Source organism: Ambystoma mexicanum, chromosome 7q (assembly GCF_040938575.1).
Source record: "Ambystoma mexicanum isolate Mex_15411 chromosome 7q, UKY_AmexF1_1, whole genome shotgun sequence".
NCBI lineage: Eukaryota > Metazoa > Chordata > Amphibia > Caudata > Ambystomatidae > Ambystoma > Ambystoma mexicanum.
This window is the reverse complement of record NC_090941.1, coordinates 1,098,852,069-1,098,873,382: the sequence shown is the minus strand read 5'-3', so window position 1 is coordinate 1,098,873,382 and position 21,314 is coordinate 1,098,852,069. Positions and strand designations below refer to the sequence as shown.

The 21,314-nt window shown below is 54.8% G+C and overlaps 9 non-coding genes and 2 pseudogenes across 9 annotated transcripts; all 11 read right to left on the bottom strand.

Annotated features, from left to right (window-relative positions):
- Nucleotides 1–657: 657 nt before the first annotated feature.
- On the bottom strand, nucleotides 658–821 carry LOC138528898 (U1 spliceosomal RNA). The gene has a single exon (XR_011284297.1). It is a non-coding gene; the product is annotated as a U1 spliceosomal RNA (small nuclear RNA).
- An 866-nt stretch (nucleotides 822–1,687) lies between these two features.
- Nucleotides 1,688–1,851, bottom strand: LOC138529455 (U1 spliceosomal RNA). The gene has a single exon (XR_011284792.1). It is a non-coding gene; the product is annotated as a U1 spliceosomal RNA (small nuclear RNA).
- An 881-nt stretch (nucleotides 1,852–2,732) lies between these two features.
- LOC138528943 (U1 spliceosomal RNA) lies at nucleotides 2,733–2,870 on the bottom strand (annotated as a pseudogene).
- Nucleotides 2,871–4,696: 1,826 nt separating this feature from the next.
- LOC138529330 (U1 spliceosomal RNA) lies at nucleotides 4,697–4,860 on the bottom strand. Its single transcript, XR_011284667.1, has one exon. It is a non-coding gene; the product is annotated as a U1 spliceosomal RNA (small nuclear RNA).
- An 885-nt stretch (nucleotides 4,861–5,745) lies between these two features.
- Nucleotides 5,746–5,909, bottom strand: LOC138529329 (U1 spliceosomal RNA). Its single transcript, XR_011284666.1, has one exon. It is a non-coding gene; the product is annotated as a U1 spliceosomal RNA (small nuclear RNA).
- An 865-nt stretch (nucleotides 5,910–6,774) lies between these two features.
- On the bottom strand, nucleotides 6,775–6,938 carry LOC138528897 (U1 spliceosomal RNA). Its single transcript, XR_011284296.1, has one exon. It is a non-coding gene; the product is annotated as a U1 spliceosomal RNA (small nuclear RNA).
- Nucleotides 6,939–7,804: 866 nt separating this feature from the next.
- Nucleotides 7,805–7,942, bottom strand: LOC138528942 (U1 spliceosomal RNA; annotated as a pseudogene).
- Nucleotides 7,943–9,768: 1,826 nt separating this feature from the next.
- On the bottom strand, nucleotides 9,769–9,932 carry LOC138529454 (U1 spliceosomal RNA). Its single transcript, XR_011284791.1, has one exon. It is a non-coding gene; the product is annotated as a U1 spliceosomal RNA (small nuclear RNA).
- An 885-nt stretch (nucleotides 9,933–10,817) lies between these two features.
- On the bottom strand, nucleotides 10,818–10,981 carry LOC138529327 (U1 spliceosomal RNA). Its single transcript, XR_011284664.1, has one exon. It is a non-coding gene; the product is annotated as a U1 spliceosomal RNA (small nuclear RNA).
- An 865-nt stretch (nucleotides 10,982–11,846) lies between these two features.
- LOC138528919 (U1 spliceosomal RNA) lies at nucleotides 11,847–12,010 on the bottom strand. Its single transcript, XR_011284318.1, has one exon. It is a non-coding gene; the product is annotated as a U1 spliceosomal RNA (small nuclear RNA).
- Nucleotides 12,011–12,876: 866 nt separating this feature from the next.
- On the bottom strand, nucleotides 12,877–13,040 carry LOC138529326 (U1 spliceosomal RNA). Its single transcript, XR_011284663.1, has one exon. It is a non-coding gene; the product is annotated as a U1 spliceosomal RNA (small nuclear RNA).
- Nucleotides 13,041–21,314: the final 8,274 nt, after the last annotated feature.

The following is a 21,314-nucleotide window of genomic DNA, read 5'->3' as shown; positions in this document are numbered from 1 at the left end:
GCTCGGCCTGAGATTTGCATAAATTCGGACCTGGCTGCCAGCCAGCAGGCCCAGTCGGAAAGCGAGCAGGCCTGGCGCAGTGGGCCCACTGGCCCGTCGGCCCCAGGCGGGTCCATGGCCCTCCTGAGCCGACAGGTCACCCCGCTTAACAAGAGCGTCTCGGGTGGGGTGCCCCCCGCCAGGACACGGCAAGGCCCGATCGTGCCCGATCGGTGCTCGGACGGGGCGGGCGGCAGCGGCGGCCGGGAGCCAGTTTCACCCCTGCCCCCAAAACCCCAGGAGCTGGCTGGGCCTTCCTTAGGTTGGAGGGCCTGGGCGCGAAAGCAGAGCCCGGGCAGGGCAGGCTGGCTTCAAGAACTACCGGGGCACCTGATATCATGGGGCGCACAAGTCTGGGGTTAGGCACCTGTGCACTTCACCCCTCCAGTGAATGCTGGCCCTCTTGACCGCAGCAACATTCAGGGGCCCAACCTACACATGACACACATGACTTTCACATTTTTTTATTTCACCAATCCATCAGGCCTGTGGACCCCTGAACGGCCCAGGGCTGGCCCTCTTGACTGCAGCAAAATAAACTCTGCTGCACGAGCTTGGGCCCTGTGTGCAAACAACCTGACTCGCACACTAAACTCTTTCTTTCTTTCACCAATAAATCAGGGGAAAGCGCGAACGCAGTCCCCCACTACCAGAAATAATGCAGTCGAGAATCCCGCATTTGGGGACATCGCAGGGGTCAGCAAATCCGATGTGCAATGGAGGAGTCTCACCCTGGGAGCTCTGCCTTGCTGATCACAGATGCTCCCCTGCCAGGTAAGTATGAGTTGCGAGCCAGAGGGCAGGGCTTGGGCCTGTTCTGGAAGCCCCGCTAAGCGAGGGTGAGAAGGCCGGCCCTGACCCAGCCCCAGCCCTCCCGGAAGCCCTGAGCGTCTGCGGAGCTGCCTGTCCCACGTGCAGGGGGAAGCTCCGGCAGGCAGAGCCCAGCAGAAGAGGCACATTGTGGCACAGTTCATGTCTCCCACCAGGCCCTGCTCGGCCTGAGATTTGCATAAATTCGGACCTGGCTGCCAGCCAGCAGGCCCAGTCGGAAAGCGAGCAGGCCTGGCGCAGTGGGCCCACTGGCCCGTCGGCCCCAGGCGGGTCCATGGCCCTCCTGAGCCGACAGGTCACCCCGCTTAACAAGAGCGTCTCGGGTGGGGTGCCCCCCGCCAGGACACGGCAAGGCCCGATCGTGCCCGATCGGTGCTCGGACGGGGCGGGCGGCAGCGGCGGCCGGGAGCCAGTTTCACCCCTGCCCCCAAAACCCCAGGAGCTGGCTGGGCCTTCCTTAGGTTGGAGGGCCTGGGCGCGAAAGCAGAGCCCGGGCAGGGCAGGCTGGCTTCAAGAACTACCGGGGCACCTGATATCATGGGGCGCACAAGTCTGGGGTTAGGCACCTGTGCACTTCACCCCTCCAGTGAATGCTGGCCCTCTTGACCGCAGCAACATTCAGGGGCCCAACCTACACATGACACACATGACTTTCACATTTTTTTATTTCACCAATCCATCAGGCCTGTGGACCCCTGAACGGCCCAGGGCTGGCCCTCTTGACTGCAGCAAAATAAACTCTGCTGCACGAGCTTGGGCCCTGTGTGCAAACAACCTGACTCGCACACTAAACTCTTTCTTTCTTTCACCAATAAATCAGGGGAAAGCGCGAACGCAGTCCCCCACTACCAGAAATAATGCAGTCGAGAATCCCGCATTTGGGGACATCGCAGGGGTCAGCAAATCCGATGTGCAACGGATGAGCCTCACCCTGGGAGCTCTGCCTTGCTGATCACAGATGCTCCCCTGCCAGGTAAGTATGAGTTGCGAGCCAGAGGGCAGGGCTTGGGCCTGTTCTGGAAGCCCCGCTAAGCGAGGGTGAGAAGGCCGGCCCTGACCCAGCCCCAGCCCTCCCGGAAGCCCTGAGCGTCTGCGGAGCTGCCTGTCCCACGTGCAGGGGGAAGCTCCGGCAGGCAGAGCCCAGCAGAAGAGGCACATTGTGGCACAGTTCATGTCTCCCACCAGGCCCTGCTCGGCCTGAGATTTGCATAAATTCGGACCTGGCTGCCAGCCAGCAGGCCCAGTCGGAAAGCGAGCAGGCCTGGCGCAGTGGGCCCACTGGCCCGTCGGCCCCAGGCGGGTCCATGGCCCTCCTGAGCCGACAGGTCACCCCGCTTAACAAGAGCGTCTCGGGTGGGGTGCCCCCCGCCAGGACACGGCAAGGCCGTGAAGGCAAGGCCCGATCGTGCCCGATCCGGTGCTCGGACGGGGCGGGCGGCAGCGGCGGCCGGGAGCCAGTCTCACCCCTGCCCCCAAAACCCCAGGAGCTGGCTGGGCCTTCCTTAGGTTGGAGGGCCTGGGCGCGAAAGCAGAGCCCGGGCAGGGCAGGCTGGCTTCAAGAACTACCGGGGCACCTGATATCATGGGGCGCACAAGTCTGGGGTTAGGCACCTGTGCACTTCACCCCTCCAGTGAATGCTGGCCCTCTTGACCGCAGCAACATTCAGGGGCCCAACCTACACATGACACACATGACTTTCACATTTTTTTATTTCACCAATCCATCAGGCCTGTGGACCCCTGAACGGCCCAGGGCTGGCCCTCTTGACTGCAGCAAAATAAACTCTGCTGCACGAGCTTGGGCCCTGTGTGCAAACAACCTGACTCGCACACTAAACTCTTTCTTTCTTTCACCAATAAATCAGGGGAAAGCGCGAACGCAGTCCCCCACTACCAGAAATAATGCAGTCGAGAATCCCGCATTTGGGGACATCGCAGGGGTCAGCAAATCCGATGTGCAATGGATGAGCCTCACCCTGGGAGCTCTGCCTTTTTTTTTTTTTTTTTGTAAAAATATCTTTATTAAGTGCTTAAAGATGATACAAGGGTAATAAATTCAATTCAATAAGAAGACTTTTGTGGCAATTACATTCCCCCCTCAAAGCAGAAGGGGTGGTTTCAATTTTACTTTGGGCATTTGGGTGGGTACATATATATTTTCTGTTCAGAGTCTGTGGTTTACAAAGTGTTCGTGTTTTGCCTGAGTAGGCAAAGAGTTCTCTTTTTCTTTATTTTATTTTTGGATGATTGCCTGGGCTGGGGGTTTTACTCAGGGCCCCCATCTTCCAGGCTGTCCTTGATTTCGTAGTCTCTTAGCAGGCCGTGGACCATCCTGCGACAGGCTTCGGTTGTCAGCAGCTCATCATTGAGGACCAGGCGTTTCCTTGCGTAGAGGAGAATGTCCTTCAGGCAGCAGAGGATCCTCCAGCAGTTCTGGATTGCCTCTACTGTGTGGGTCTGTGCAAAGAGTCCATACAGCACAGACTGGTGTATAATGTCTTGGGGCGGGATGTGAGCACTCAACTCAGTGTTCAGGGCCCTGCGCAGTTTCCTTGCAAAGGGGCATGCCCAGAAGAGGTGGTACGCTGTTTCCTCTGCCGGGCACCCCCTTGGGCAGCTCCTGTGTGGGCAGAGGCCCCGTCTGTTCATGAATGCTCGCACAGATAGTGCCCCCCTCACCGTCAGCCAGGCGATGTCCTTGTGAATATTCAGGAGTTGGTTTGATGCCACATTTTCCCACACCTGGGTAACTGTGGCCGCTGGCAGGTCCTCAATGGGATCTGTGGTGTCTTGGGACCGGATCAGGTTGTGGATTGTCCTTGGGTTCCACAATGCAGGCACCACCCCCTGAAGGCCAAAATCTGTGATGAACTTTTCCATCTCCCTGTAGTACCAAGGGAGCGTCCAGTTGTACGGGGCCTGCCTTGCTGATCACAGATGCTCCCCTGCCAGGTAAGTATGAGTTGCGAGCCAGAGGGCAGGGCTTGGGCCTGTTCTGGAAGCCCCGCTAAGCGAGGGTGAGAAGGCCGGCCCTGACCCAGCCCCAGCCCTCCCGGAAGCCCTGAGCGTCTGCGGAGCTGCCTGTCCCACGTGCAGGGGGAAGCTCCGGCAGGCAGAGCCCAGCAGAAGAGGCACATTGTGGCAAAGTTCATGTCTCCCACCAGGCCCTGCTCGGCCTGAGATTTGCATAAATTCGGACCTGGCTGCCAGCCAGCAGGCCCAGTCGGAAAGCGAGCAGGCCTGGCGCAGTGGGCCCACTGGCCCGTCGGCCCCAGGCGGGTCCATGGCCCTCCTGAGCCGACAGGTCACCCCGCTTAACAAGAGCGTCTCGGGTGGGGTGCCCCCCGCCAGGACACGGCAAGGCCCGATCGTGCCCGATCGGTGCTCGGACGGGGCGGGCGGCAGCGGCGGCCGGGAGCCAGTTTCACCCCTGCCCCCAAAACCCCAGGAGCTGGCTGGGCCTTCCTTAGGTTGGAGGGCCTGGGCGCGAAAGCAGAGCCCGGGCAGGGCAGGCTGGCTTCAAGAACTACCGGGGCACCTGATATCATGGGGCGCACAAGTCTGGGGTTAGGCACCTGTGCACTTCACCCCTCCAGTGAATGCTGGCCCTCTTGACCGCAGCAACATTCAGGGGCCCAACCTACACATGACACACATGACTTTCACATTTTTTTATTTCACCAATCCATCAGGCCTGTGGACCCCTGAACGGCCCAGGGCTGGCCCTCTTGACTGCAGCAAAATAAACTCTGCTGCACGAGCTTGGGCCCTGTGTGCAAACAACCTGACTCGCACACTAAACTCTTTCTTTCTTTCACCAATAAATCAGGGGAAAGCGCGAACGCAGTCCCCCACTACCAGAAATAATGCAGTCGAGAATCCCGCATTTGGGGACATCGCAGGGGTCAGCAAATCCGATGTGCAATGGATGAGCCTCACCCTGGGAGCTCTGCCTTGCTGATCACAGATGCTCCCCTGCCAGGTAAGTATGAGTTGCGAGCCAGAGGGCAGGGCTTGGGCCTGTTCTGGAAGCCCCGCTAAGCGAGGGTGAGAAGGCCGGCCCTGACCCAGCCCCAGCCCTCCCGGAAGCCCTGAGCGTCTGCGGAGCTGCCTGTCCCACGTGCAGGGGGAAGCTCCGGCAGGCAGAGCCCAGCAGAAGAGGCACATTGTGGCACAGTTCATGTCTCCCACCAGGCCCTGCTCGGCCTGAGATTTGCATAAATTCGGACCTGGCTGCCAGCCAGCAGGCCCAGTCGGAAAGCGAGCAGGCCTGGCGCAGTGGGCCCACTGGCCCGTCGGCCCCAGGCGGGTCCATGGCCCTCCTGAGCCGACAGGTCACCCCGCTTAACAAGAGCGTCTCGGGTGGGGTGCCCCCCGCCAGGACACGGCAAGGCCGTGAAGGCAAGGCCCGATCGTGCCCGATCCGGTGCTCGGACGGGGCGGGCGGCAGCGGCGGCCGGGAGCCAGTCTCACCCCTGCCCCCAAAACCCCAGGAGCTGGCTGGGCCTTCCTTAGGTTGGAGGGCCTGGGCGCGAAAGCAGAGCCCGGGCAGGGCAGGCTGGCTTCAAGAACTACCGGGGCACCTGATATCATGGGGCGCACAAGTCTGGGGTTAGGCACCTGTGCACTTCACCCCTCCAGTGAATGCTGGCCCTCTTGACCGCAGCAACATTCAGGGGCCCAACCTACACATGACACACATGACTTTCACATTTTTTTATTTCACCAATCCATCAGGCCTGTGGACCCCTGAACGGCCCAGGGCTGGCCCTCTTGACTGCAGCAAAATAAACTCTGCTGCACGAGCTTGGGCCCTGTGTGCAAACAACCTGACTCGCACACTAAACTCTTTCTTTCTTTCTTTCACCAATAAATCAGGGGAAAGCGCGAACGCAGTCCCCCACTACCAGAAATAATGCAGTCGAGAATCCCGCATTTGGGGACATCGCAGGGGTCAGCAAATCCGATGTGCAATGGATGAGCCTCACCCTGGGAGCTCTGCCTTGCTGATCACAGATGCTCCCCTGCCAGGTAAGTATGAGTTGCGAGCCAGAGGGCAGGGCTTGGGCCTGTTCTGGAAGCCCCGCTAAGCGAGGGTGAGAAGGCCGCCCTGACCCAGCCCCAGCCCTCCCGGAAGCCCTGAGCGTCTGCGGAGCTGCCTGTCCCACGTGCAGGGGGAAGCTCCGGCAGGCAGAGCCCAGCAGAAGAGGCACATTGTGGCACAGTTCATGTCTCCCACCAGGCCCTGCTCGGCCTGAGATTTGCATAAATTCGGACCTGGCTGCCAGCCAGCAGGCCCAGTCGGAAAGCGAGCAGGCCTGGCGCAGTGGGCCCACTGGCCCGTCGGCCCCAGGCGGGTCCATGGCCCTCCTGAGCCGACAGGTCACCCCGCTTAACAAGAGCGTCTCGGGTGGGGTGCCCCCCGCCAGGACACGGCAAGGCCCGATCGTGCCCGATCGGTGCTCGGACGGGGCGGGCGGCAGCGGCGGCCGGGAGCCAGTTTCACCCCTGCCCCCAAAACCCCAGGAGCTGGCTGGGCCTTCCTTAGGTTGGAGGGCCTGGGCGCGAAAGCAGAGCCCGGGCAGGGCAGGCTGGCTTCAAGAACTACCGGGGCACCTGATATCATGGGGCGCACAAGTCTGGGGTTAGGCACCTGTGCACTTCACCCCTCCAGTGAATGCTGGCCCTCTTGACCGCAGCAACATTCAGGGGCCCAACCTACACATGACACACATGACTTTCACATTTTTTTATTTCACCAATCCATCAGGCCTGTGGACCCCTGAACGGCCCAGGGCTGGCCCTCTTGACTGCAGCAAAATAAACTCTGCTGCACGAGCTTGGGCCCTGTGTGCAAACAACCTGACTCGCACACTAAACTCTTTCTTTCTTTCACCAATAAATCAGGGGAAAGCGCGAACGCAGTCCCCCACTACCAGAAATAATGCAGTCGAGAATCCCGCATTTGGGGACATCGCAGGGGTCAGCAAATCCGATGTGCAATGGAGGAGTCTCACCCTGGGAGCTCTGCCTTGCTGATCACAGATGCTCCCCTGCCAGGTAAGTATGAGTTGCGAGCCAGAGGGCAGGGCTTGGGCCTGTTCTGGAAGCCCCGCTAAGCGAGGGTGAGAAGGCCGGCCCTGACCCAGCCCCAGCCCTCCCGGAAGCCCTGAGCGTCTGCGGAGCTGCCTGTCCCACGTGCAGGGGGAAGCTCCGGCAGGCAGAGCCCAGCAGAAGAGGCACATTGTGGCACAGTTCATGTCTCCCACCAGGCCCTGCTCGGCCTGAGATTTGCATAAATTCGGACCTGGCTGCCAGCCAGCAGGCCCAGTCGGAAAGCGAGCAGGCCTGGCGCAGTGGGCCCACTGGCCCGTCGGCCCCAGGCGGGTCCATGGCCCTCCTGAGCCGACAGGTCACCCCGCTTAACAAGAGCGTCTCGGGTGGGGTGCCCCCCGCCAGGACACGGCAAGGCCCGATCGTGCCCGATCGGTGCTCGGACGGGGCGGGCGGCAGCGGCGGCCGGGAGCCAGTTTCACCCCTGCCCCCAAAACCCCAGGAGCTGGCTGGGCCTTCCTTAGGTTGGAGGGCCTGGGCGCGAAAGCAGAGCCCGGGCAGGGCAGGCTGGCTTCAAGAACTACCGGGGCACCTGATATCATGGGGCGCACAAGTCTGGGGTTAGGCACCTGTGCACTTCACCCCTCCAGTGAATGCTGGCCCTCTTGACCGCAGCAACATTCAGGGGCCCAACCTACACATGACACACATGACTTTCACATTTTTTTATTTCACCAATCCATCAGGCCTGTGGACCCCTGAACGGCCCAGGGCTGGCCCTCTTGACTGCAGCAAAATAAACTCTGCTGCACGAGCTTGGGCCCTGTGTGCAAACAACCTGACTCGCACACTAAACTCTTTCTTTCTTTCACCAATAAATCAGGGGAAAGCGCGAACGCAGTCCCCCACTACCAGAAATAATGCAGTCGAGAATCCCGCATTTGGGGACATCGCAGGGGTCAGCAAATCCGATGTGCAATGGATGAGCCTCACCCTGGGAGCTCTGCCTTTTTTTTTTTTTTTTTGTAAAAATATCTTTATTAAGTGCTTAAAGATGATACAAGGGTAATAAATTCAATTCAATAAGAAGACTTTTGTGGCAATTACATTCCCCCCTCAAAGCAGAAGGGGTGGTTTCAATTTTACTTTGGGCATTTGGGTGGGTACATATATATTTTCTGTTCAGAGTCTGTGGTTTACAAAGTGTTCGTGTTTTGCCTGAGTAGGCAAAGAGTTCTCTTTTTCTTTATTTTATTTTTGGATGATTGCCTGGGCTGGGGGTTTTACTCAGGGCCCCCATCTTCCAGGCTGTCCTTGATTTCGTAGTCTCTTAGCAGGCCGTGGACCATCCTGCGACAGGCTTCGGTTGTCAGCAGCTCATCATTGAGGACCAGGCGTTTCCTTGCGTAGAGGAGAATGTCCTTCAGGCAGCAGAGGATCCTCCAGCAGTTCTGGATTGCCTCTACTGTGTGGGTCTGTGCAAAGAGTCCATACAGCACAGACTGGTGTATAATGTCTTGGGGCGGGATGTGAGCACTCAACTCAGTGTTCAGGGCCCTGCGCAGTTTCCTTGCAAAGGGGCATGCCCAGAAGAGGTGGTACGCTGTTTCCTCTGCCGGGCACCCCCTTGGGCAGCTCCTGTGTGGGCAGAGGCCCCGTCTGTTCATGAATGCTCGCACAGATAGTGCCCCCCTCACCGTCAGCCAGGCGATGTCCTTGTGAATATTCAGGAGTTTGTTTGATGCCACATTTTCCCACACCTGGGTAACTGTGGCCGCTGGCAGGTCCTCAATGGGATCTGTGGTGTCTTGGGACCGGATCAGGTTGTGGATTGTCCTTGGGTTCCACAATGCAGGCACCACCCCCTGAAGGCCAAAATCTGTGATGAACTTTTCCATCTCCCTGTAGTACCAAGGGAGCGTCCAGTTGTACGGGGCCTGCCTTGCTGATCACAGATGCTCCCCTGCCAGGTAAGTATGAGTTGCGAGCCAGAGGGCAGGGCTTGGGCCTGTTCTGGAAGCCCCGCTAAGCGAGGGTGAGAAGGCCGGCCCTGACCCAGCCCCAGCCCTCCCGGAAGCCCTGAGCGTCTGCGGAGCTGCCTGTCCCACGTGCAGGGGGAAGCTCCGGCAGGCAGAGCCCAGCAGAAGAGGCACATTGTGGCAAAGTTCATGTCTCCCACCAGGCCCTGCTCGGCCTGAGATTTGCATAAATTCGGACCTGGCTGCCAGCCAGCAGGCCCAGTCGGAAAGCGAGCAGGCCTGGCGCAGTGGGCCCACTGGCCCGTCGGCCCCAGGCGGGTCCATGGCCCTCCTGAGCCGACAGGTCACCCCGCTTAACAAGAGCGTCTCGGGTGGGGTGCCCCCCGCCAGGACACGGCAAGGCCCGATCGTGCCCGATCGGTGCTCGGACGGGGCGGGCGGCAGCGGCGGCCGGGAGCCAGTTTCACCCCTGCCCCCAAAACCCCAGGAGCTGGCTGGGCCTTCCTTAGGTTGGAGGGCCTGGGCGCGAAAGCAGAGCCCGGGCAGGGCAGGCTGGCTTCAAGAACTACCGGGGCACCTGATATCATGGGGCGCACAAGTCTGGGGTTAGGCACCTGTGCACTTCACCCCTCCAGTGAATGCTGGCCCTCTTGACCGCAGCAACATTCAGGGGCCCAACCTACACATGACACACATGACTTTCACATTTTTTTATTTCACCAATCCATCAGGCCTGTGGACCCCTGAACGGCCCAGGGCTGGCCCTCTTGACTGCAGCAAAATAAACTCTGCTGCACGAGCTTGGGCCCTGTGTGCAAACAACCTGACTCGCACACTAAACTCTTTCTTTCTTTCACCAATAAATCAGGGGAAAGCGCGAACGCAGTCCCCCACTACCAGAAATAATGCAGTCGAGAATCCCGCATTTGGGGACATCGCAGGGGTCAGCAAATCCGATGTGCAACGGATGAGCCTCACCCTGGGAGCTCTGCCTTGCTGATCACAGATGCTCCCCTGCCAGGTAAGTATGAGTTGCGAGCCAGAGGGCAGGGCTTGGGCCTGTTCTGGAAGCCCCGCTAAGCGAGGGTGAGAAGGCCGGCCCTGACCCAGCCCCAGCCCTCCCGGAAGCCCTGAGCGTCTGCGGAGCTGCCTGTCCCACGTGCAGGGGGAAGCTCCGGCAGGCAGAGCCCAGCAGAAGAGGCACATTGTGGCACAGTTCATGTCTCCCACCAGGCCCTGCTCGGCCTGAGATTTGCATAAATTCGGACCTGGCTGCCAGCCAGCAGGCCCAGTCGGAAAGCGAGCAGGCCTGGCGCAGTGGGCCCACTGGCCCGTCGGCCCCAGGCGGGTCCATGGCCCTCCTGAGCCGACAGGTCACCCCGCTTAACAAGAGCGTCTCGGGTGGGGTGCCCCCCGCCAGGACACGGCAAGGCCGTGAAGGCAAGGCCCGATCGTGCCCGATCCGGTGCTCGGACGGGGCGGGCGGCAGCGGCGGCCGGGAGCCAGTCTCACCCCTGCCCCCAAAACCCCAGGAGCTGGCTGGGCCTTCCTTAGGTTGGAGGGCCTGGGCGCGAAAGCAGAGCCCGGGCAGGGCAGGCTGGCTTCAAGAACTACCGGGGCACCTGATATCATGGGGCGCACAAGTCTGGGGTTAGGCACCTGTGCACTTCACCCCTCCAGTGAATGCTGGCCCTCTTGACCGCAGCAACATTCAGGGGCCCAACCTACACATGACACACATGACTTTCACATTTTTTTATTTCACCAATCCATCAGGCCTGTGGACCCCTGAACGGCCCAGGGCTGGCCCTCTTGACTGCAGCAAAATAAACTCTGCTGCACGAGCTTGGGCCCTGTGTGCAAACAACCTGACTCGCACACTAAACTCTTTCTTTCTTTCTTTCACCAATAAATCAGGGGAAAGCGCGAACGCAGTCCCCCACTACCAGAAATAATGCAGTCGAGAATCCCGCATTTGGGGACATCGCAGGGGTCAGCAAATCCGATGTGCAATGGATGAGCCTCACCCTGGGAGCTCTGCCTTGCTGATCACAGATGCTCCCCTGCCAGGTAAGTATGAGTTGCGAGCCAGAGGGCAGGGCTTGGGCCTGTTCTGGAAGCCCCGCTAAGCGAGGGTGAGAAGGCCGCCCTGACCCAGCCCCAGCCCTCCCGGAAGCCCTGAGCGTCTGCGGAGCTGCCTGTCCCACGTGCAGGGGGAAGCTCCGGCAGGCAGAGCCCAGCAGAAGAGGCACATTGTGGCACAGTTCATGTCTCCCACCAGGCCCTGCTCGGCCTGAGATTTGCATAAATTCGGACCTGGCTGCCAGCCAGCAGGCCCAGTCGGAAAGCGAGCAGGCCTGGCGCAGTGGGCCCACTGGCCCGTCGGCCCCAGGCGGGTCCATGGCCCTCCTGAGCCGACAGGTCACCCCGCTTAACAAGAGCGTCTCGGGTGGGGTGCCCCCCGCCAGGACACGGCAAGGCCCGATCGTGCCCGATCGGTGCTCGGACGGGGCGGGCGGCAGCGGCGGCCGGGAGCCAGTTTCACCCCTGCCCCCAAAACCCCAGGAGCTGGCTGGGCCTTCCTTAGGTTGGAGGGCCTGGGCGCGAAAGCAGAGCCCGGGCAGGGCAGGCTGGCTTCAAGAACTACCGGGGCACCTGATATCATGGGGCGCACAAGTCTGGGGTTAGGCACCTGTGCACTTCACCCCTCCAGTGAATGCTGGCCCTCTTGACCGCAGCAACATTCAGGGGCCCAACCTACACATGACACACATGACTTTCACATTTTTTTATTTCACCAATCCATCAGGCCTGTGGACCCCTGAACGGCCCAGGGCTGGCCCTCTTGACTGCAGCAAAATAAACTCTGCTGCACGAGCTTGGGCCCTGTGTGCAAACAACCTGACTCGCACACTAAACTCTTTCTTTCTTTCACCAATAAATCAGGGGAAAGCGCGAAAGCAGTCCCCCACTACCAGAAATAATGCAGTCGAGAATCCCGCATTTGGGGACATCGCAGGGGTCAGCAAATCCGATGTGGAATGGAGGAGTCTCACCCTGGGAGCTCTGCCTTGCTGATCACAGATGCTCCCCTGCCAGGTAAGTATGAGTTGCGAGCCAGAGGGCAGGGCTTGGGCCTGTTCTGGAAGCCCCGCTAAGCGAGGGTGAGAAGGCCGGCCCTGACCCAGCCCCAGCCCTCCCGGAAGCCCTGAGCGTCTGCGGAGCTGCCTGTCCCACGTGCAGGGGGAAGCTCCGGCAGGCAGAGCCCAGCAGAAGAGGCACATTGTGGCACAGTTCATGTCTCCCACCAGGCCCTGCTCGGCCTGAGATTTGCATAAATTCGGACCTGGCTGCCAGCCAGCAGGCCCAGTCGGAAAGCGAGCAGGCCTGGCGCAGTGGGCCCACTGGCCCGTCGGCCCCAGGCGGGTCCATGGCCCTCCTGAGCCGACAGGTCACCCCGCTTAACAAGAGCGTCTCGGGTGGGGTGCCCCCCGCCAGGACACGGCAAGGCCCGATCGTGCCCGATCGGTGCTCGGACGGGGCGGGCGGCAGCGGCGGCCGGGAGCCAGTTTCACCCCTGCCCCCAAAACCCCAGGAGCTGGCTGGGCCTTCCTTAGGTTGGAGGGCCTGGGCGCGAAAGCAGAGCCCGGGCAGGGCAGGCTGGCTTCAAGAACTACCGGGGCACCTGATATCATGGGGCGCACAAGTCTGGGGTTAGGCACCTGTGCACTTCACCCCTCCAGTGAATGCTGGCCCTCTTGACCGCAGCAACATTCAGGGGCCCAACCTACACATGACACACATGACTTTCACATTTTTTTATTTCACCAATCCATCAGGCCTGTGGACCCCTGAACGGCCCAGGGCTGGCCCTCTTGACTGCAGCAAAATAAACTCTGCTGCACGAGCTTGGGCCCTGTGTGCAAACAACCTGACTCGCACACTAAACTCTTTCTTTCTTTCACCAATAAATCAGGGGAAAGCGCGAACGCAGTCCCCCACTACCAGAAATAATGCAGTCGAGAATCCCGCATTTGGGGACATCGCAGGGGTCAGCAAATCCGATGTGCAATGGATGAGCCTCACCCTGGGAGCTCTGCCTTGCTGATCACAGATGCTCCCCTGCCAGGTAAGTATGAGTTGCGAGCCAGAGGGCAGGGCTTGGGCCTGTTCTGGAAGCCCCGCTAAGCGAGGGTGAGAAGGCCGGCCCTGACCCAGCCCCAGCCCTCCCGGAAGCCCTGAGCGTCTGCGGAGCTGCCTGTCCCACGTGCAGGGGGAAGCTCCGGCAGGCAGAGCCCAGCAGAAGAGGCACATTGTGGCACAGTTCTGAAGGTACGCATACATATGTAATGTTGTGCTCACACTTGGAGTTTGTACTAATCATCATATGCGTTAAAAGAATGTACTTTTTGCTAAAAGAAGAGGCCTTCTCTTTTATACGGTGGCGTTTAATGGCCATATATGAATAGCAATTGCAAACTAGAAAGAGACCTGCTGACCTGGCAAGAACTTGTTTTTAACAGAAGAATTGTGTTTGGTCACTGTATGTCGAAGCATGCTGAGCCTGCTAAAACTATCTGCAGATTACGGGTGGGGAAGGAATGAGTAAGCACAGCCTCGTGCACAGAGATAAGGACACAGAAGGGCACGAGAGAGAGAGAATAACAGATAACAGGAAACCACAATAGCAGATGTTGAACTGTTGACCATTGATGCAAAGTCATGACTGGGAGGAACCGCCTTGTGGTGGACATAATCTATGTGCAGCAATGTATGACAATGTAAAACAGATGGGTATAAAAGGACCACGATGTGCAGGGCAAAGCGCGGCACTTTGACGACTTGCTTTGCGAGACGGTTGAACTTGCTGCCCATTCGCGAATGCTTGTGCATTAATAAAGCAATGATTACTCAACTCTTTTCTGTTTGAGTTTTTATAGGGTCCCTTTTGTACTGGTTTTGGCGACGGCGAGAAATCGCACCCACAATTTTGGTGTCAGAAGTGGGACGCGAAGGAGCGACAGTCCGTCACTGGGTGAGGAACGCCGCGGCGGAACCGGAGAAGGAATTGATCACGGGGCCCCAACAACTGAATCCGCACCTTTGATTGCAACCAACGCGTCATCCTTGTTTTTCCGGCTCCGTTGGCGGTGGAACAGCAGGCTGTCGCCCTTCGGGTCCGGAACACTCTGGCGGGACCCTTAAGATAAGTGGTATGGACGGATGCATGATGGAATAAGGAAATAATGATTCAGGGTTTGTGAAGAGGACGGTGGTAAGTCCGTCTATGAAGAAGTAATGTTGAAATAATGATATGATATGTTAGATACGCCAGGAGGATGTATTATTATTGTTAACCAATAGGTGCATATTTGGGAAAGGTGAGTGTTTTAGGCAATTGTGGTATACCGCCAAGATGGGTCAAACGGCTTCCCACAAGGGAGGTATAGGCAAGAGACACTATGCCCCCCTTGAAGGAACCCCTGCATTTGATATGTTGATTAAACATGGATTGAATTCAACATTGTTCTTAAAAGAATGGTCCGAATACACAAAAGATTTGATTGAGCATAAATGGCCAGACACCGGGTCCTTTGATGTGGACCGCATATCCAAAGTAGAAATAGAATTAGTAAAAAGACGGGTTAGACCCGCACAGTTTGAGGCTATACGACTATGGAGGGTAGAAGCAATGCGCAGGCGCAATGCTCAGAATAAACAAAAAGCAAAGGAGCAGAAGAGAACGGTAAATCAAAAATTACATGATCTAGAGATAAAAGAGAAGGGTGAGAGGCTAGATCAGTTGGATAGACATATGATGATTAAGAACAGTGGGGGTATGTATCCTGCCGTGCCGGTGCCTCGATATGAAGATGTGATAGGGCTAGAAGCAGAACAAACAACGACTGAATTATTGTTTCCAGGAGCTACAGCTCCACCGGCAGACAGTGAGGGTGAAAGGGTGGAATTCCCAATGAAGTATGGGGACCCAGATAGGTTGATAGACCATAGGAGAACGACTACTGTAGAAAAGGATAGAGATGGAGACTTGCAAATCCTTATGACCGGGCTGTATGGCACACCCCTCAATGACAGCCTACGGGACCAATTGGGGTGTTTGACACCTTTGGAATTTAGGACAGTGGCCACTAAACTATATACCTTTCATGAGGGTAACTGTAAATTGAGAGGACAGAGTACTGCGGATCTGCCCTCAGCATATCAGGACGCTGTCGCGTTACTACCAGTGACTGCGTCCAGTGTTCAGTTATGGGGATGTATGTCCGACATAATAGCGGAAGTCATAAGGGGCGGTGTTGAATGGGAGAAGGAAAAGAGGGCATGGGAAAGAGAGGTGAGGGAAAGAGAAGCTAAACTCAAAGATGCAGACCAGGCGGGCCAAAACGTAGCTAATCGTATGATAGCATCCATACACTCGCAGTCCATGTCCACCCTGGTGAGTCTGATGGAGGGCCTTGGCTGGCCTATACAAGTAAACGTAATTAAATATCTTCTTATTAGGGTGGATGATATAGAAGAGGAAAAGGAGCCTAGATATGTGTCCCAGTGGAATAGGATTAGGACGGAATTGGATAAGAAACTGCTATCTAATATAAGAGTGGATGATTCAGGGGCGGAAGAATGGAGGATGGCTAAGGTGGAGAAACTATTAAAAGATTATAAAAAAATAAAAGAGAAAACTCTTAGTCACCAGTCCTCTGCTTCATCACCAGTGCAGGCCCTTGTGAGTGAACAAACAAATACAGAAAAGTCACTATTAATGCCAATGAGAGAGTGCCAACCCACCATAGAGGCAGCCACTGGTAACATGATGCGCACCTATGTGTATGTCCCTTTATCCCGAATTGAATTAATGCATATCACCAAGTCCATCCCCGACCCCCGTATAGACCCGGCAGGATTCTACAAAGAAGTGGGAAAGTTATTCAGACCAGGGTTATTTACCGTAGAGGATGTAGATAACATATTGTTAGCCATTGTCCCAGAAGAAATATGGACCCCCTTTCGTGCCAAAGACAATGAAACAATAAAATGGAAAGATGTAATGGATGCGAGCAAAAATAGAAAACTGCATGAGGAATATCCTGAACCCCTAAGGGGGCATGGCATGGCAGTCCTGAGGGCTCTAGAAAAGGTGTTACCCCCATTTGATGTGAATGTGGAGAAACTGTCCGCTGTGATACAGGGTGCAAGTGAGGAAGTAGCACAGTACTTTCTGCGTTATGAAGCAGCATTCAAAGCGCACAGTGGGCTAGAGATAGGGTCTGAAACGGGCCAACGGTACTTTTCCACAAACTTTGTAGAGGGGCTCCACGGGCCAATTCAGGAGAACATTAGGAGGGCAGAAAGTACATGGATGACTAGAAACCCCCGGGATCTCCTCGAAATGGCCAGGTATTATGAAAGAGGGGAAAGAGTAAAGGGACAACAAAAGGCACGACAAGAGAAGGATTTAAAAACCAAAGTGTTGATGCAACAGTTGCATCAAGGGCCCAAGGCAGGTATAACTACAATTATAACGGCCCGTCACAGGGCTATAGTAGCAACATGATAGGGGGCCAAGGGACAGGAAGAGGTACAGTGCAAGGAGGTGCGCTATATGGGAGGAGGGATGGGCTACCCCAAGATGTATGTGCCTTCTGCAAGAGACCCGGACACTGGAAATCCCAGTGTCCCCAGAGTGGTGGGAGAGGAAGGGGCGTACGGCCCCCTTCACAGACAACATTTGCCCCAGGAAATAGGACTGGTGGGTACGGCAACCAAGACAATAGAATGTTTAAACCCCCTCAACCCAATGCCTTTGACGGACAAGCAAGAGGGGATGTTCCCTGGCCGGCCCCGCCTCCCCCCAATCTACTGTATCAGCCACAACAAACGACACAAGTACAAGGTGTATGCCAGGGTGAAGAATGTGGAGAAGGGGTATACTATAACGTTGATTTTCAGGATAACACAAGCGATATGTCCTGAGGATGCCGGAATGAGATAGCGGGAGTGGTGCAGGTTCCTATAGACCAAAGGGGGCCTTATGCCTCTATTAGGATCGGCCCCCACCGAAACTTGAGATGTCTGGTAGACACGGGAGCTGGAAACAGGCACACCTGATTATACTAAGAGATTTTGCCTTTTTGTTGATGAACAGGAAGGTTGCGCTGTGTCAGTCTTGACACAGGAACAAGGGGGTAAACAGAGACCAGGTGCATATTTTTCTAGCACTCTGGACTCAGTAGCTCGAGGCCTACCCCCATGCATGAGAGCAGTAGCTGCAGCAGCGACAGCCCTAAAACAAAGTGCAGGTATCATCCTAGGGAGTGAAGTAACAGTAAAGGTTCCACATACGGTAGATGTTCTTCTGAATAGAGTGCATACACAGCATTTGACTACAGCTAGACTCACACAGTATGAGATGATCCTGTTTGCCAGTAATGTAAAAATTGAACGGTGTAACACTTTGAATCCAGCGACACTGCTTCCTTTGCCCACCTCACCTGATGACATTAGGCATGATTGTGTGATTCAAATGGAAGAACACACTAAGGGTAGAGCAGACCTGCAAGACACCCCGCTGGTTGATAATGAGGGTATATTATTCTGTGATGGTTCCTGTTTCAAACTGCCAAATGGGGAGACAACAGCAGGGTATGCAGTAACTACAGGGGAACGGTTGATTGAGAGTGGGAAAGTGTGTGAAAAATCGGCCCAGGCAGCAGAATTAATTGCGCTAACGAGAGCATTAGTGTTAAGCAGCGGTATGAAAGTGACAATTTATACTGATTCAGCCTACGCTCATGGGGTGGTTTCCAGTTTTGGTAAACTCTGGGGAGAGCGTGGGTTTTTAACCTCCCAAGGTGATACTATTAAACATGCCCGATTGATTGCTGAATTATTGCAAGCCCTTACGCTGCCCAAAATGGTGGCCGTAGTGAAGTGCTCAGCGCATAAAAAAACACTGGATTATGTCACGCAGGGAAATTCTTTGGCTGACCAGATGGCTAAACTAGCTGCCACAAGGGACACTCGGTGGGAAGCCCGACAGCTCATAGTGGGGAGGGATGTGACTATGGAAGGGACGAAGGAGCGCATAAAGGAAATCCAAGCAGATGCAACCATTGAAGAAAGACTATCTTGGCACAAGGATGATCAATATGAGGAGACGGTAGATGGGCTATGGGCACATACCAAAACGAACACCTGGGTACTACCTGACGCATACTTACCTGTGATAGTGAGCGTGGCTCATGGTCCAACCCACGTTAACGCAAGAACTATGGAAGAAGTTTTAAGTACTGTGTGGTACAACAAAAGATTGGGAATGTATTGTCGCCAATGGGCAAAACAATGTGAAATATGTGTTTTATATAATGTGGGGAAAGGTGTACCGGCCCCGGCGGGCCACAGTAAGTTACCCACCTGCCCTTTTGAGGTGGTGTATATGGACTTTATACAGCTGGAGCCTGTAAATAAACATTCCTACTGTTTGGTGATGACATGTGGGTTCTCAGGATGGGTGGAAGCATATCCCCTGCGGGACAATAGTGCCACCTCCACAGCACAATGCAGATTGAAACACTGGATGCCCTTGACTGAAATGGCCGGATGCATTGTCTATTGCATTATTGAGTATGCGTACTATGCCTAAGCGTACACATGGTTTATCTCCTTTCGAAATTGTTATGGGGCGCCCACCAAGTATTGGGACCCCCATATCACCTAAGAGATTGTCTGAGCAAGCATGGCCTGCATTACAACAGTACTGTATTGGGTTAACTAATAGACTGATTTCTATTAATGCACAGGTGAACGCAGTAGCTCCATCTCCTCTGATAGGAGAAGGTCACGACGTGCAGCCCGGTGACTGGGTTGTTATAAAAGCCTTCGATCGCACCAGCGGACTGCAACCCAGATGGAGGGGCCCGTTTCAGGTGCTCCTCGCAACACAAACTGCGGTAAAAGTTGATGGCAAATCGCACTGGTACCACGTGAATCCAGAAAAGGGAACCAACCAACCCCAGGTTGCAACAGTACTGCCAGACGCCATTAGTAGGTGTGCCCATCGTCTCCGATCCCGTGACGTGTATGTGCCAAGCAACGTGTAAGGACACTGTTTTGAACTTTGATCATTAGGGAGATGAACATTTGGACTCTCTTGTTGGTTTTAGCAGAATTGTGCCTTACTGAAGACGACGGGCTTGTAGCCTGAAGGGCCTTCGGCGTTCCCCTCCTGGGACAGGCACTACGAGACGTGGGACAGATCGGATGAAGGTTTTCAGTGAGACCTACCACTATTAGAGTAATAAGGACACTGGTGCTTTAAATAGGGGATATTGCTATATCGCTAGGTTGCAACTGATATACGCTGTATACTGAGCCATATACTGAACTATGTCTACACCCGTGTATGCTGGTTTAGTCCCTGAACGGATAAGTGTATGCTCCTCAAACACAGAAGGTAAGAGGAAAATACCAGTTTGTACCACAAGAGGCAAAATTTTGTTTTCTGTATGCACGATAGTAGTACTAATAGCATTTGCCATAATATTCTGGTATCTGGAACATCCATCTAGATATGAATTAAAGAACCTGTTGCCCGAGTCAAATGAAACAGGGAGAACAGATTGGGTCAAGAGCAGGAATCGAGATGCCTATGACCAACACGACCCGGAAGACTATGCTAAAAATGAATACGTGAAGATAATAAACACAACATATGGGGTAGTGAATAAAACTGATTGCTGGATCTGCACCCACATGCCCCGACATAGCAGTGAAGGCATCCCAGTGTACGCATCGCCAGTTACTGAGGATGCCGGGTGTACATTAATTTACATGAGAATAGTGTCAGCACAGCAATATATGATACCGAATACCGCTTGTTATGTTAGAGGAGAGAACAAAACCCTTCTAAAGGAAAAGATACGCTATAAAATCAAAACTGAGGGAATCGGGCTTGCACCTGCTATGGTACAGATAGTAAGAGAACCTCCTCCCCCTATCACCATCACACAAGAGTTTAGGCCAAAGAATATATGTTTTAAGAGGAGCGCAAGAGGTAATCAAAGAATGATCTCGGGGTGCAGTCAAATGGTGAATCTAAATAATTACACGAAGGGATTGTTACAGATTGAAGGACATGCCTACGTCTGTAACAAGAGAGCTTATTTGTGGTTAGCCAAAGATTTTGTTGGGGTATGTTACATAGCCAGAATAATGCCGGCTGTGATGGTATATGCCCCGTCTACTCTGCATAAAGAAATACACAGCAGAAATAAACGAGCAGTAAACCCAAAAATTCCTACGTATCAACCTACAGGATGGGAAACGTTTATAGATCTGATGGGGGTCCTGGTTCCTCCAGCGGGCATCTTTATGAACAGTCAAGAAATCCAAAAGCTAAACAGGGCCCTTGAGTTCGTAATCGAAGAATCTGCAGACCTAATGGAAAACATCACTTATGAAATGAAAGCAATTCGGCTAGTGGCTCTCCAAAATAGGTATGTCTTAGACATACTCACTGCAGAAAGGGGCGGAGTCTGTTTTTTGGTGGGATCCCAATGCTGTGTTTACATACCAGAAGGGAGTACAGGAATCCTGGATGGAGTAAACAAACTGCATAAAGTGGCGGATAGCATCCACCAGGAGGAAGGGTCAGGAGATAGCTGGTGGATGAAGCTCCTGAAAGAAATTGGATGGCAACTTCTTACGCCTATACTGGTTCTAGCGGCAATAGTTGTAGGAATTTGTCTCTGCATCCAATGTTTCCCGGTATGTGTGTCGTGCTGTGTTTCCATGTGTTCTTCCAGCATAACGCGCCTAAATCCAATGGATAAAAGCCATGTACAACAGGAATTTTTTGACATGGGAGGCCTGGAGAAGATTATGGTACATACAGTATGTGATGATGTTGCTTTCCTGCCATCTGCTTATGCTAGGAAGGTTTAGATTGATGCTCAAGTGTGAGCAAAGGGTGGATTGAAGGTACGCATACATATGTAATGTTGTGCTCACACTTGGAGTTTGTACTAATCATCATATGCGTTAAAAGAATGTACTTTTTGCTAAAAGAAGAGGCCTTCTCTTTTATACGGTGGCGTTTAATGGCCATATATGAATAGCAATTGCAAACTAGAAAGAGACCTGCTGACCTGGCAAGAACTTGTTTTTAACAGAAGAATTGTGTTTGGTCACTGTATGTCGAAGCATGCTGAGCCTGCTAAAACTATCTGCAGATTACGGGTGGGGAAGGAATGAGTAAGCACAGCCTCGTGCACAGAGATAAGGACACAGAAGGGCACGAGAGAGAGAGAATAACAGATAACAGGAAACCACAATAGCAGATGTTGAACTGTTGACCATTGATGCAAAGTCATGACTGGGAGGAACCGCCTTGTG